We start from the raw sequence: 14,771 nt of genomic DNA on the forward strand, positions 1-14,771 counted from the left end.
TGAAGAGAAACAAAGCAATCTCGGCGTCATGACAAGTTAATAAGAGAAGTCTGCCGGCTGCCCCCAGGGGGAGCCCCTCGATGTCCATATCCATATTGTCTTCCCTGGAGCATGGTGAAGGCGGCTCCAGGGCCCCAGGGCCCTTTCCCAGCTTTGAATCCCTCCATGGCCATGGTTGCGGAGGTGGGGCACGTGTCAACGTACCCTACCCCTGTGGAGCCCCCATGCCCGTTTCCTCCCCTCGCTGGGTTAACCAGACCAGGAAGACCACAGTAAAGGGCTGGTGGAGGGGAGAGGAGGCCCAGGGCTCCGTGTTGCACACCTTGAGTGGACATCTAGGGGCTTTGGTGACACACTGCGAGGGAAGCTTCCCTTGGGTTGGGTTCCCCTGGCAAGAGGCCAGAGTCAAGGATTAGGGTGTGACTAATTTATTTGGGAGGTGAAAGAAACTCTTATAGGAAAAGGAAGACAGCCAGTGAGGAATGTGCCCCTGAGTCAGCTCCCAAGTGGACAACTGGGGCTCAGTCCTGCTGGAGAATTCTGGGAGACAGTGCACTTTGGAGTCTTCCCACCTGAGTGATGAGGGAGCTGGGGTATTTGTTTGTCATTCCTGTCCATTAGGGATAGAGGGTTGCTGCTGGGGTACTTAACTTTCAAGCACTTCAGACTGTTCCTACGTGTGGGCCGAGTGGGCTCCACAGTCAGAAAAGCCCACAGTCAGTGAGTGGCAGGTGTTCCCGAGGCACACCCTTCAGTGTGGAGGGAGAGGTGACTGTGGAAGCGAGATGAGCAAGGACTGACAGATATCCACTCCATGGCTCGAGCTAGTTCTTCAGTATGCTGTCCCCTTCTATGACTTGCTCCTCCATTCTCTCAGTCTTGCTCCCCTTAGAGACCTTTCTCCTCCCCGACTCCCAGTCACCAATCACCTTCTCTGGGTTAGTCCTTCCTGGGTTTTACCCACCAGCTCCCTCGGTCCCTCCTCTCCTGCCTTCATGGCAGAGCCTTGACCCAGGAGGTCTGCACCTCAGACCATATCCAGTCTTCTTTATGAACAAGCTCTCCCTACCCAGGGTGATTCAGATGTTCATCCACCCGTCATGGCTCCCTATTTTCCTCAGGACGAAACTTACTTGTCTTATTCTGGAACCTTCGTCTTAACTCTAATTTCCCTCTTCAGATTTATGTCTCAGAGCTCTTATGTCCTATTTCAGTCAGTGTGTCCTGAGCACTTAATTTGTAGTTCGCTGTCTCTGTATTCTGCCACATCCCATGAGGGATACCTTACCTTCCTTCCCTACGTAAGCAATGCTATATCCTTCAGAGGCCTATCAAGATGGAACCAGAAATCACAGGAACCCACGCTAAGTCCTCACTTACTATGAGTCACGGGTGAAGGCAGAACCCAAAAGAAGGTGGGGTGGAGCGAGGGAGAGGGAGAGAGAACACATCAAAGACAAATGAGCTCTGAGATGAGAGGCGCAGATTTCCCTGGGGGGGCCTGCTAGTCAGCCTTGTCTGGCTGGACACACCAACACGATAGCAGGGAGCCTAAGCCAGATTAGAAGACAGACTTTCCATTAGAGAGCACCATTCTGGTCATTGTCCTATAAGCAAAAATAAGGCTGGAAATTAGAGGGATGCAGCAAAGCCGGCAATTCTTGGAAGATGGCCAACAATCCCAACTTGACTCCACATTGAAATAACATGTTAACGCCACTGAATCGTACACTTAAAAATGGTAAATTCCATGTTAGGTATATTTTTACCACAATTAAGAGATGCAGAAAAAAAAAAGAAAAAAAATAACAACAAAGAAAAAAAAAAAGGAAATATCTATGTATTGAAATCCCCACCCCCAATAATTTAGAATAATGTACTTGTTGGGGGTTTGAAGAGTGGATGGTTGAAGGAGAAAACTTCTGGGAAGGACGTTGATAAATATTCTTTACAGTTTTTCAAGACCCAGTGTTCTGGCACGAATCTGTAAACTGGATCAGACAGAAGGCAATTTCTGGAAGAGAGAAATAAGCATCTGGACAGTTTTTATAAACACCCCCTTGGCACCAGGATGGTGTGCTTGCTGCTGACGTGTTTTGGCCAGTACAGGCGCAGTCTGAAGAGAAGCATGCTGGGTATGAAGGCCGGGCTAGTCCTGAGTCCCACTGAGTAGGGGAGGAAGGCACAAACTTTCTTGCTTCCTACCAAATTCTGCAGCAAGGGAATGATCAGTTTGGTTGAGTGAGAAAGGCTGGAGAAGGTACAATGTTGCAGAGATAGTCCAGCTTTCTCCCCATGAGAGGAAACAGTCTCAGGTCCTCCTAGCTGGAGGAAGGACTGCAGTCCTCCCCAGCACAGCATCCTGTCCATAGCTGGAAGCCTGGCCCGCCCTTAGCCAAGGCTTTAAGAGCAAACATGGCATCTAATTTTAGGAAGCCTGGGGTCAGATGGGGAAGAGCTCTCGCTGTCCTCAGGGCCCTCTAGGAAGTAGAAATGTGGTTGGAAATATAATAGGAGCTTCTGCGGGAAGCCAGGAATTGCTTGCTTTTCCAAAACAGTTTCCAGGCAGCCTCTGTCAGTGGGGGGACTTATCCTGTCTCCAGCAATCTGGGGGGAAGCAAGACATTGAACCCATGCCTCAGCTAAGGCCTTCCTACCCCTATAGAGCCAAATAAACTGAACTTAACCCCTAGCACCATGGCCTCTGATGGCCCAAAGCATTCGCTGGGTGATTTCTGTGGACCTTAGAGGGCCACCTTCCCCGATGGTCCTTTTGGTCCTCGTTTCTGCATCCAAACATCAAATTCTACTCTGTTCCCATGTTACAATCTGGGCACACTAAGACCTCTCACTGTTTCCCCCCAAATTGCTATCATATCCATAGGTTTATGACCCTTATGGAAGGTTTGAGGGGTCACATACCATCTTCCACTGATCTTGAAAGTTCTCCTCTCTGCCTGTGTCTCCCTCTCCCCCTTCTCTCTCTCTTTCTCACGCTCTCTCTCTCTGCCCTTGTTTTAACAGAGTGCTCTTCTTCCTCCACTCAGCTTTTGGCACCTGCTGATGGTCCTGCCCATGGCTGCTCTGTTCTACCCCAGCAGGCTTCTGCAGGCAAACCTTCCAAAGAAACATGATGCTCTCCCCAAGAGGATTTCTGAGAAATTCAACTATCTCCATCACTTTAATTAGAAACAATTTAGCCAAACTGGGAAAGAGACATTTTGTCATCAATTAGCCAAATTACTATCTCCTATGGGATAGGGTGAATCAAGAAGAGAATGTAAATGATTAACCTTGTAAATTTTTTTTTAAAGATTTTATTTATTTATTTGACAGAGATAGAGACAGCCAGCGAGAGAGGGAACACAAGCAGGGGGAGTGGGAGAGGAAGAAGCAGGCTCATAGCAGAAGAGCCTGATGTGGGGCTCGATCCCATAATGCCAGGATCACGCCCTGAGCCGAAGGCAGACGCCTAACCTCTGTGCCACCCAGGCGCCCCTAACCTTGTAAATTTTGAGATGCAGAATTCTCAAGTCTTCATGCTTTTGTTTTTTTCAAAAACAGAAGGGTGAAAATGGAAACCCCATCAACGTGTGTTTTAAACCAACGCTTCTCAAACTTCAATATGCACCCAAATCCCCTGGGGATCTTGCTAAATGCATATTCCAGTTCAACAAGTTTGCAGTGGGGCCTAGGGTTCTGTATTTTTAATAAGTTCCCACGTGATGTTGGTGCTGCAGGTCCGTGGACCACATTTTGAATAGCAGTCATAGACCAGTGGTTTTCAACATGACTGCACTGGAATTACCTGGGGTAACTTAAAAAATATGAATGCCTGGACTCCACCCCAAGATTCTCATGTAATTGAGAATGGCTGAATATTGGTATTAAAAAAGAATTCCATCTTCAACACACGGTGTTGGGAAAACTGGACAGCCACATGCAAAAGAATGAAACTGGACCACTTTCTTGCACTATACACAGAAATAAACTCAAAATGAATCAAAGACTTACCTGTGAGATCTGAAACCATAATAATCCTAGAAGAGAGCACAGGCAGTAACTTCTCTGACATCGGTCGGCCGTAGCCACTTTTTTCTAGATTAGTCCCCTGAGGCAAGGGAAACAAAAGCAAAAATAAACTATCTGGACTACATCAAAATAAAAAGCTTCTGCCCAGCTAAGGAAACAATCAACAAAACAAAAAGGCAATGAAATGGGGAAGGTATTTGCAAATGACATATCTGATAAAGGGTTAGTATCCAAAAATATATAAAGAACGTATACTCAACACCCAAAAAACAATCGAATTAAAAAATGGGCAGAAGCCATGAATAGACATTTCGCCAAAGAAGACATCCAGATGGCCAACAGACACATGAAAAGATGCTCAACATCACTCATCATCAGGGAAACGCAAATCAAAACCACAGTGAGTTATCACCTTACACTCATCAGAATGGCTAAAATCAAAAACACAAGAAAAGAGCGTTGATGAAGACGTGGAGGAAAAAAAACCCTCGTGAACTGTTGGTGAAAATGCAAACTGGTGCAGCCACTGTGAAAAACAGTATGGAGGCTCCTCAAAAAATTAGAACTAGAACCACCTTATGATCCAGTAATTGCACTACTGGGTATTTACCCAAAGAATACAAAAACACTAATTCAAGGGATATAGGCACCCTTACGTTTATTGCAACATTATTTACAATAGCCAAATTATGGAAGCTCAAGTGTCCATTGATAGATAATGGATAAAGAAGACATGGTGTATCTGCCCAACGGAATATTATTTAGCTATGAAAAACTAACTTGACATTTGCAACAGCATGTAGGGATCTAGAGAGTATAATACTAAGCGAAATAAGTCAATCAGAGAAAGACAAATACCATATGATTTCACTCATATGTGGAATTTAAGAAACAAGACAAATGAACAAAGGGGAAAATAGAAACAAACCAAGGAGCAGACTCTTAACTATAGAAAACAAACAGATGGCTACGAGAGGGGAGGTAAGCGGGGGGATCGGTGAAATAGGTGAGGCGATTAAGAGGACACTTCACTTGATGAGCACTGTATGGAAGCGTTGAATCACTATATTGTACACCTGCAGAATATAACACTGTATGTCAGCTGCACTGGAATTAAAAAAAAATTCAAGTGGTTCTAATGTATAGCAAAGTCAAAACCCAGTGCTCTAAAGTAGAACATCAAGCATATGGATTAATATTTTGTTTTTTTCTAGGGATGCCTGGGTGGCGCAGTCGTTAGGTGGCTGCCTTCGGCTCAGGGCGTGATCCTGGAGTTCCGGGATCGTGTCCCACATCGGGCTCCTCCGCTGGGAGCCTGCTTCTTCCTCTCCCACTCCCCCTGCTTGTGTTCCCTCTCTCGCTGGCTGTCTCTCTGTCACATAAATAAATAAAACCTTTAAAAAAATATTTTGTTTTTTTCTTAATTGCAATACTTGACATGGGTAAAGAGGAGGAAGACATAATTTTTTCCTAAAGGAGAGACCAATTGTCATATTCCCAGAAGTCCTCAAGGGTCCTAAGGAAAGTAGTGTAGGAACTCATCTCTTTGATTGCGGTGGTGACAGAAAATGGCCTTGTAATCTGAAGCCAATTTAAAAGGATATGCTAATCAATAAAACGGCAAATTGAACTAAAATAAAAGAATAAAAGAACAGAGTGGTAAAATGGTAAAAAAAAAAGGTGTAAGTTAATACACAAAAAAGCAAATTTTAAGACAAATTAGATGCAATAAATAAATGTTTGTAATTAAAAATTAAGTTGAGATAATACTCACGTTGAGTATATGAAATACCCAATATTTGATCATGTGGAACCTACAACAGTAACAAATTCATATGGCTCAAAAATAATGTGGTTAAAAACCAGAAGATTTAGGGGCGCCTGGGTGGCGCAGTCGTTAAGCGTCTGCCTTCGGCTCAGGGCGTGATCCCTGCGTTCTGGGATCAAGCCCCACATCAGGCTCCTCCAGTAGGAGTGTGCTTCTTCCTCTCCCACTCCCCCTGCTTGTGTTCCCTCTCTCGCTGGCTGTCTCTGTCAAATAAATAAATAAAGTCTTTATAAAAAAAACCAGAATCGGGGCGCCTGGGTGGCTCAGTCGTTAAGCGTCTGCCTTCGGCTCAGGGCGTGATCCCAGGGTCCTGGGATCAAGCCCCACATCAGGTTCCCTGATCCACTGGGAGCCTGCTTCTTCCTCTCCCACTCCCCCTGCTTGTGTTCCCTCTCTCGCTGGCTGTCTCTATCCCTGTCAAATAAATAAATAAAAATTAAAAAAAAAAAAACCAGAAGATTTAATGATAAGGCAAAACAAGATCAGAGGTTAAGAATCAGCCTCAGAGAGAAAGCCTTCTGTGCAGGACAAGAAGCAGTGCTTTGGGCTGGGTGCCCACCTGCCTATTCTAAGCTGGTCTCACTGAATCCTGGGATCTGGGGTGACAGGGACCCTAGGGAAGCAGGCTCTTGGCACTGGCCTTCTGGTGGTTGGCTGTGTGGCCCGAGACACCTGCCAGGACACCTACCTGCTCTCAGGAGCATCACTACATGGCTCTTTAGGCAGCAAGTTGTTTAATCTGATCCACTGGCAAATAGTCTATTGATTGCCAAGATTCTTACTAGAGATTTGGAGGAGGGTACTGCTGGCAGCCTGGTCAAATTTGCAGATTAAATTCAATTTATTAAACGTTTATTAAATTCCTCCTCTGTGCCAAGCCCCGTAGAGGGTACTGGAGATATGGCAGTAAATAGGAGAACAAAGGGGTATATTTAAGGTCTGGTGGGGTTAGGGGCCTGGAATGGGGGGGAGTGCTGCAGGTTGGGGTCCCCCAGAAGCAGACTCTGAGACGAGATGTTAGCATATGGATCTATTGTAGCTCCGGGGATCAAACTCGGTGAAAGGAGAGGAAGCAGGATCAGGTACTGGGCGAAGCCGAGCTGCAATGCAGTCTCAACAAAGACCTCAGCTGACCTATGCAGAGCTCTGAAGCTGGAATGGCCCTTCACAGTTGTCTGATGTCACAAGGAGAGTTCTGAGCCTCTATAGCCTCCCAGTGACCAGTCATTGGCTGTGACTGTCCTCTTGGGTGAGGTAGCTGTCTCCACCTAAGGGTAGTTTCCAGGGAGAGAAAACAGCTCAGGGCAATCAGCCAGAAGCACTCTCTGCAGCTGGGACAATAAGTTCTGGTGGGGAATCTGGTGTTACATCGTAATGTCCATTACAGGTAGTATCTTAGTGTGTCCAGACTGCTCTAACAAATTATCCTAGCCTGGGAAGCTTATTAACAGCAGAAATTTGTTTCTCATGGTCCTGGAGGCTGGAAGTCCAAGATCGGGGTGCTAACATGGTAGGGTTCTGGTGAAGGCCCTCTTATGAGTTGTGACTGCTGACTTCCCATTGTGTCCTCACATGATGGAAGGGAGTGAGGGATCTTTCTGGGGCCTCTTTTATAAGGGCACTAATCCTATTCATTTGGACTCCACTTTTAGAACCTAATCACCTTCCAAGGGCCCCATCTCTAATAGACATCATCTTGGGGTTAAGAATTTAACATATAAAATTTGGGGAGGGGGATACACAAACATTGAGACCATAGTAGGTAGTGATAAAAAGTATGGCTAGATAAGGACATTCTGTACAAGATCCTGAATGTGAAGTGAATCAATAAATGGTTAGTTGACTGGATCATCCCTACTGGTGATCAATGAAGCATCTATGAAAGACACTCATCTTTGACTGCCCAGACACACATGACATATCCACCATGAAAAGAGCAAAGTCTTGACTTGGGTGGCACATGGCACATGCCGGATAGATGCCTGATAGAAGGAACAAGGGTGAGGAGAGGTCTGGAGATCAAGTTTGTCTTTGCCATGGCTGAGGAGTCAATGGTTGCTTGGTATAGAGGAGTAAAGACTTTATGGAGGAGTCATGGAAACAGTCTCATAGTGGATCTAGGGAAGAAGGCAGAACCAACCTTAATGGAAGGAAGACTTTGTATCAATATCAGACAATAGTTTCTAAAGTAAGAATCGCTAGACAAGGGAGCGGGGTGAACTTCACTTCCCTGCTGACAGCTTAAGAGATGTAACATGATCCGGAGGAATTAAATACGGAGATATTGCTAAGTTAAACTCACCTTGACCTCGCCTTGTAGTTGGGGACTAAAGATATGATGAAAGAATGATAAAGGAGATTTTTACAGATTTTTCTGGAAACTATAAGAAGAAACTGGGGTGAGGTTGGGAGAGTTTCTGCAGAGGACAGTCACAAGGATCAAAAGGGGAAGGATTTGAAATATGGAGAAAAGGGAATGAACTGAACCCATATGTTCAAGATATTTTGGGGCACAGCACCCGCTGTTGCATACAAGCACCTGGTGAACCCACGATGCATCTCCTGAGGGTCTAAGGACATCAGCTGTGGAAGGAAACCTTCGGGAGAAGTTCTTAATCTTATTTGTTCAGTGGCAGTCTGGTGAAGCTAATGGGCCTATTTCAGTATAATGTTTTTACATTCATGAAACAAAATACTTAGATTATAAGTACAGTCATCAAAATATTAGAAAAACAAAACTGTGATGCAGTATGACATATTAAAGAACCGTATCTAGCAGTGGATTTAATAATTCTTGCATTTTTAAAGTAGTGCTAAACATAAATATTTTTATTCAAAGATATCTACAAAAGATATGTACAAGCATCATATGATAAGAAAAAAATGTGTGGGGGCGCCTGGGTGGCTTAGTCATTGAGTGTCTGCCTTTGGCTCAGGGCGTGATCCCAGGGTCCTGGGATCGAGCCCCGCATCAGGCTCCCTGCTCTGCTGGGAGCCTGCTTCTCCCTCTCTCACTCCCCCTGTTTATGTTCCCTTTCTGGCTGGCTGTCTCTCTCTGTCAAATAAAGAAATAAAAAAAATCTTAAAAAAAAAAGAAAAAAATGTGTGATTTGGTAACAAAGGCATGGGTATTGCTAATACTACTGTGGTTTGTGACCTATATTCATAATTGAAGAAAGAGCTAAATGTTATTATTATATTAATTAAATATTAGCTTAGTTAAACATCAGTTAACTTTTTTCCCACCCAAGTTCAGGGATCCCCAAAATTCTGTCCACATTCAATCTGAAGACCCCAGGTTAAGGATCCCTACGGTGACCACAGTCAGGAGTCATCAGTCAACAAGGCTGGGGAACACTTGTTGGGTCAGACGTCAAAGGACCCATACTATAGGTGGGAGTCATGTGAGTCTCTGATATCTCCTACCTGCATAACTCTACAATCCTTCTTGCTGGCATTCAAGGTACTTTGTTTTTAATGGGACATGGAACCATCATCCCAATGATGATGAAGGTAGTAGATAAAATTTCTTAATTTAACTTCTCCTGCCATTTACTACTATTATTGGTCTGGACAACTCTTCTACTGGGCGAGTTTCTCAAGTGGAAGAGTTAAAAGCTTTGGACAAGGGTGGAGTTAGGACTGAGATCTGGAACATGGTAAGCTTGGGAGAGGGTGTGAACCTGAAGCACATCTTCACCACCTTTACCCAACGTATATTGTTCATTCAGAAACAAAAGAATGTTTCCCAGCTTTAGGGACACTTGAGTTCAGTTCTGGGGACTTCATGCGCCATTTTCCTTTCTTGTGACAGTTTATAGTGTTTAACAGAGTTGTACCTGTATCTGGAAATAGCCATATTTCATGTTTGATATTTATCAAATCCAGTGTGGTAGAGTGAATCATTGATCTCAATTCTTCACTCCCTGTTTTATGCGTTCACCCTGTTTTATGCGTTCACCCCGTTGCTAGGGCTTCAGGGTGGTCAGAGTTACTCCCCGACCACTTGATCACGGGAATTGTTTTGGCCAATGGGATGGTACCAGACAGGGTACAAGCAGCGTGCCTGTGCAGTTGGACTTGCCTTCTGTGCTTGATGCCTTTGGTCATGGGAAGAACATTCCCTGGGTAACCACTGGACATGGAAAATCTGGAGACACATAGAGCATATCTGGACCTGACCTGTAGCTTGGAACCAAGCCCAGCTGATACTGCCTTAGACCAGCCAACTTGCAGCTGTGGGGCAATGAGAATTCAATGCTTTTTGCTGTATGCCACTGAATTCGGGAGATGGTTTTTATCGCAGCATGATTCTAGGGAGAGCCAGTACACCTAGAAATGTACTCTCAAGGCTTTATGGTTTACAGTAAACTCACATTTTAATTTATCCATGGCTTTAAATATCATATACAAAGTTTCCTCTAAAAAAAGAAGCCTATTAGTTTATTTAAGTTCAATATTTATTTTTCTAGACTCTGGCAGTTGGTCACACAGGATATTTTTGTGCATTGAATACACATAAGCTGATGTAACTCAGAGACCATAGGGATGTGGTAATGAGGTCGATACAGTAGACTGTTAGATATTAAATTCAGCAAATATTTATAGAATTCCTACTTTTCTAGGAGCTAGAGATACGCAGATAAAAATCCCTGCCTTCATGGAACTTGCCTTTTAGTGGACACTTGCTGGATAGAGGAACAGGACTCTCAGTATCAAACCATGGATTATGAGAGGGAAATAGAATAAGGCAAGTTCACACCCACTGAGACTTCAGTATGTGGAAGGAACCACACCATGAAGGGAAAAAGTAAGGAATGGATGAAAACTCGCGTATTAAGTAGCAATGAGTTTCATTCAAAATGGGGGGGGGGAGGTCCATCTCCCAAGTGGGAAACCTAAAAATATAAAAATAAAGTCAAATCAGAGAGAGGAAGTGGTTTTTCTTGCCAGGAGTTTACTTCAGGGTCAAGAAGAAGAAGAGAAATGGACTCTAAGTTATTATTAACAGTTTCGGTCTCGACCTCCTAGGTAGGGAAATCAGAGACTGTTGCTAACCATACATATATTGTCACATGTCGTCTGCTTCTTCCAGGATCTTTTTGCTTGAAGAATTGTCAGGATCTCCTGGCAACCCGAGTGATCTGTCTAAAATATCCAGTCTATTGGGCAGTCCTGGCGCTGATTCTGGCCTTCTTTGCCCCTTATTTCCAAGACATTTACAGAAGCAGTGAAAAAGATAATTTGGTGACATAGTCAAAATATATGGAAGGTTCTGGAAAAAAACAGTGGCTTGAAGAAGGTATAAATTTATTTCTTACTCACATGAAAATGTGGGCAGGCTGTCCACAGTTGGTATAGTGCTCCACGCTCTCAGGGACTCTGGCTTCCTCTACTGTTCCTGCTCCACTTGGGGCCTTGATGGCAGCATCTTGTCCAAGATGGCAGCATCTACATTCCAGGTAGCAGGAGAAAGAACAGGCCAAAGAAGAAGAGAAAAGGGGATATTACTGCTGCTTCTTAAGGAGGAGATACTATGTCCACTTGCATTCCATTGGCTGGATTTTAAGGATATCGCTTCTCTCAGCCAGTAGGGCGATCGAGAAATATAGTCTTCGTTTTGGGTAGCCACGTGTCCAGCTAAAAAAATTAGGGGATCTGATGCAATAAAAGAAAGGATGGATACTGGGGGTGGGTTAGTCAGAATAGGCTAGGCTATGCTGTGGTACCACTAAACCGTGATACCTCGGTGGCTTGACATAACTAAGCTTTACTTCTTGCTCAGGGATCTAGGTTGACAGACACTCTACCATCACTCAGCTGAATCACCCAGAACCCAGGACAACTGTAACAAGGGAAGAGACGCCAGGGAGGACACCGGCTCCTAAATGCTTCAGCTCACTAGTGACGGGCCCATTTCTGCTCTCAGCGCCTTTGCCAGAACTCATCACCTGACCTCCATCTACCTGACGGGGAGGCTGGGAAACGGGGGGCAGGCATTGGATTATTATCGGCGAACAATAAATACCTAGGTTTCTCTGCCATGGGTTAAAACTGTTGAATTCAGAAAGGCCAAGAAGTTTTATATATATATTTATATATATATTGTAATTGAATTTCTCAACAACTGCCAAGCTTTCAAGGTGTATGTATGTATATATATATATATATATATATATATATATATATATATATAAAACTTCTTGGCCTTTCGGCCAAGATCAAGTGTATAAAAACGCACATGCGTATATGCATACACGCTGATTAATTGCTAGAGCAGATGGGAGTTTTGATTGAACAGCTGGTCAGTATTTATAACTCCTTTCCTCCTCCCAGTTGGCTGGCATGTGGCACGAAGCCTCAGTTTCCTTCTAGCCCTGCCTCTCAATTTGTGCCTTTTTTTGTGTCCACGGTCTTGAAGAAAAGCCATGGGAGCCGATGCTCGATTTCCCAGCTGACATAGAGAAGGCCTCCTTTTAAACAATAATAAAAATAGCCTCCATTTATACTGCTGATTTTCCCCCCTTTGTCTCGTCTATTGAAAGAGCCAATTAAACAAAGTGTGTGTTTTAGGCCCCTGTTCTGCACTCATTTTAAGATTGAATCAACCCTCTGAACCTGCACATAACTGCCTCATAATATCAACTTGTTATAGTGAGATCGGCTCAAACCCACCATTCCCAAGGGTGGTTTGGTTTCAAGGCGAGTTGTAATTGAAATTTCTCAACAACTGCCAAGCTTTCAAGGTACCAAAATAAACATTATCCAAACAGAAACTTACCCTGGACTCTTTGGTTAACTTACATATACTTCAAGAAAATGGAGGTATTCACAGTTTTTTTGTTTTTGTTTTTAAGAAAAAGTGAGCGAAACTCTTTGTTGTCCCTTTAAAAATTAATCACCATCTGCCGCCATTTTTCAAGGCATTCCTAGCTGAAGAGTCAGATTTACAAATCAGGTAAATCAGCTGCTGATTATTCATTGAGACACAGCCTGCTTTACAGGAAGTGGCCTTTCAGCCCCCTTTAGCCCCCAAGCTCTTTCATTGCTCAACTAAGTATCTTCAGGGCTGCTCACTGCCAGCAGAATGAAATCCAAACTCTCTAGTCGGGAGTCCATCACTGTCTGCGATCAGTCTGCAGCTATAGCACCCGTTCCCCTTTCAGCTGGGCACGCACCCACCTCATCAATCATCTCCCCCAGTTCACCTCTTGCAAATGTGTTTGACACTTTTCTACTTGGGTATCTATTGCTGCTCTTCCCTTAATCTGTAATGCTCTTCGTCCCAAATCCACCTATTAGAATCTCACTCACCCCGATCAGTAGCCTCTTCTGGTTCCTCTCCGTTGTGCTAAATGTCACCTTTGTGCTCCACCACACTTGGGGACACGCTGATCGTTCACTTCCCTCTTCCTGCCTTGCATTAAAATAATTTCAGTCTAGTTTCCACGTGAGACCGTAAGTTCCATAAAGCCAGGATGTACACTTTCTGTGTTTTCTCCCTGCTTTGTGTCCATGGATACTGACTGAGTCCCTACTAAGTGCCCGGCCCTGTGCTAGAAGCTCTGAGAATTCTAAGTCGAGCACAGATTAGACCCTGAGGAACCCCTGCCAAGACTGGTTGCAATATTGAAGGAAGAGGAGAGCGAGAGAGGAGGTAAAGAACGAGGATAGAGATAGCAATGCAAGAGGTAAAGCGCTTAGAGAGTTACAGGAGCTGAGGACAGTTACCTGCAGCATGACTGGCGTACGACAGAATGTGAGGACAGTTTAAATGAAGGGGAAGCTGCCACCAGCTTGGGAGGGACTTCTTGGAGGAGGCTGACCGGGAATCTGGACATTCATAGATGGTCCTCCATTCACAGAAGGAGAAGTGATGTGCAAGGTGGATGGGAACAGCACGGGCAAAAGCAAGGAAGTGGGGGAAGTTTTGTGACGCTCAAAGGGGGTAGCAGATGGTTTTTAATATAGAGCATTTGTGAAGGGAAGCATCAGGGACAGATGAAGATAGTTTGGGGGGAAAGAGCACCTAGAAAGTCCCGAATTTCTAGAAGAAGGAGTTTGGACTTGATTCACTAAGCACAGGGAGCCCCGGAGAGCTGCTGAGCTTTGGTGTGACAGGTCTTCCTGGGAGTATTAACCTGGCATTGGTGCAGGTCGGTGGGAGAAGCCAGAGGTCATCACTAATTCAGGAGCAAAACTGAGGGTCTGAACTAAGGCAGCAGAAGCTGGCATGGCAGGGCAGCAGGGAATGGGTTACCTCGGGCAGAAGTGAAATCACTTGGACTCATGCACGAGGGAGCTGTAGGAGTCAAAGGTGGTACTGAGATTTTCAGTCTAGAAGCATGCAGAAGTGGCAATGCTGGCATCAGGGAGGGGCACCTGGGAGGAGGACCAGATTTGAGGGGAATTTGTGAGCTTGAGGGGCCAACAGAAAACCCAGGTGGGGAGCTTCAGGCAGTAGGAAATGTGGAGTGGGATTCAGGTAAGGTGCAGGGCTGGATATAATGAATATTTGGAGAAATATTCTCAAATTCAGAGCATCGCTGTATGTTAGCATTTTACTATTGGAATGCCTATGCATTTAATTAATGGAGCACCTTCATATGAATATTTAAAACATCTTTAATGAGATATAATACATGTAACGCAAACCTCACCCAGTTAAAGTGTATAATTTAGGGAATTTTAGTTTATTCACAGAGTTGTCCAACCACGAATACGATGTCAGTGTAGATCTCCTTCATCTCCTCTGAAAGACACTCCATGCCCGCCAGCAGTCACTCCCCAAGTCCCCACCCCTCCTCCCAGCCCAAGGCAACCATTAATTTATTTTCTGGCTCTACAGATTTTCCTATTCTGGACATTTTAAATCAGTAGAATCATGTAGTATGTGGTATTTTGTGACTGG

This window comes from Ursus americanus, chromosome 22 (genome assembly GCF_024610735.1).
Source record: "Ursus americanus isolate L20-20 chromosome 22, mUrsAme1.1.p, whole genome shotgun sequence".
In the NCBI taxonomy this organism is placed as follows: domain Eukaryota; kingdom Metazoa; phylum Chordata; class Mammalia; order Carnivora; family Ursidae; genus Ursus; species Ursus americanus.